Below are 2,016 nucleotides of genomic sequence, written 5' to 3'. Positions count from 1 at the left end.
AGGAATTCACTTCATTCCATTTGAGGTTACTAAATCAACTTGGTATGTTTCCATTTTGCTGAGCAAATGGTGATTTTTTTTTTTAATGATCTGACTGGGGCCAGTAAGCAGAGTTTGACACTCATGTTTCTTACATTTCTGTTCTGGATTTCCCACATCACATTGGTAGTTCTGACACTGTGGTTACAAAGTCCCCTATACTGATCATTAATGCTTTCAACTTGTATTAAGTCTTGTTTTGCTTTACCTTTTCCTGATCTTCTCCATCCAAATTTAGATTGTAAATTCCTTGGGGAAAAGTACTGTATTTTACTTAAGTCATGCCATAACCTCATTTACTGACAGCAGGAGATGAAATGACCATTTCATTACAGGGCTGCTGACTTTATTGATCCTTATTAGAACGTTTTTCTTCATCCTGTGAAACTTTCACCCTTAAACTATCACTTGATAGTTTCTGTAGTGAAATCAATGTCACTGCAGAGAAAACAGCAGGTTAAATTACATTTCTCTGATGAATTGGAAAGACTCGGCCATCACCATCAACAACAAAAACATAGTTTTCAGAAATAGTTCTACATTTACCAGCCACAAGGATTGGATATCTTAGTGATAACCAGATCTTTCTTGTCCATTTTCTAACTACCTATCATCTCCATTTTATGAGAAATTATTGGATGGCTAAATATCAGCATTTTAGTTAGGAGACAAATATCTGTAAGAAAACATTGCAAACCATATTTCCTCCGCATCTGTGCAGATCTGATCTTTTTCACGGCTGGAGTCTTCCTTTTGCCAGAGTGTCATCTTGACCACCTCATGCCAATTTGAAGCTTTCTTTCTTCCATTCTAATTGCCCACCTTTTGAAGAAAATCCACCTTTTAAATGTATTGTTTACAAGTTCCCAATCGCCATAGGAACTCATGATGTGGTTCAGTTTGCCCATTTCAACATTCTGTTTCCTTGTTCTTTTGTTCTTCTCAACAGAATATTCAGTGATATTCCAATATCACCTACTGGATGATTGCCAAATCTCCATTATCTCTTTCTGACAAACACTTGTGTAGAGTGGGCAACAAACACTATGTCATACTTGATTCCCACAGAGAGATGAACAAAAGTTGCAGAATATGAAATCAAAATATCTGTTGCGCATTTGTTTTCTTTGTGGTTCTCTTTGTATTTAATTAAGCAGCTCTACTTAAGTAAGAGGCACAGTGGTTAGAATGCAGTATTGCAGGCTAACTCTGCTCACATTGCCAGGAGTTCAATTCTCTCAATCCTGATCGGCTTATGGTTGACTCAGCTTTCCATCCTTCCGAGGTTGGTAAAATGAGGACCCAAATTGTTGGGGGCAATATGCTGACTCTGTAAACCGCTTAGAAAGGGCTGTAAAGCTCTGTGAAGCAGTCTATAAGTCTAAGTGCTATTACTATTGCTATGCTGTAATGCAGAATCTTTAATGTTGTGGTGTTTAGCATTTGAAATAGTTGTTTACTAGCTGTAAACTTCAAGGTAGGCTACAGTTTTAATTCCTTTGTTCTATTTATTTAGCCCAGACATGTCAAACACAAGGCCTGCGGGCCGGATCCAGCATGGGAGGGGCCCAGATTTGGCCCCCAGAGCTGTTCCAGAAATGGCAAGGGACCAGCCCCCATTGCTCCAGTTCTGGCCCACCTCAACCTGGCTGGCACTCTCCCGGCACACGCAAAGGAAATGGCAAGCACTTGGCTGGTGGTGAGCAGCAGTAGCTACAGCTTATTTGCTTCACCCCACCCCACCCCGCCTGGCCTCACTCTGTCACGCCTGTCCACGCCCCACTTTGCCAGGCCCCTCCTCCTGCGGCTCTGCTGGAAAGGGCGAGAAGGAGGAGAAAAGCAGAAAGGGTTTCTGTGTGTGTGTGTGTGTGTGAGAGAGAGAGAGAGAGAGAGATATTGAGCCAGCAGGGAAGCGAAAGTGTGGGGAATGGGAAGCGTTGCAGAGTAAGCAAACTTACAAAAAGAGGATCTCTCTCT

Source organism: Protobothrops mucrosquamatus, unplaced genomic scaffold (genome assembly GCF_001527695.2).
Source record: "Protobothrops mucrosquamatus isolate PMUCROS unplaced genomic scaffold, P.Mucros_1.0 scaffold15004, whole genome shotgun sequence".
Classification (NCBI taxonomy): Eukaryota; Metazoa; Chordata; class Lepidosauria; order Squamata; family Viperidae; genus Protobothrops; species Protobothrops mucrosquamatus.
The sequence above is the reverse complement of the archived record's forward strand: the minus strand, read 5'-3'. Positions refer to the sequence as shown.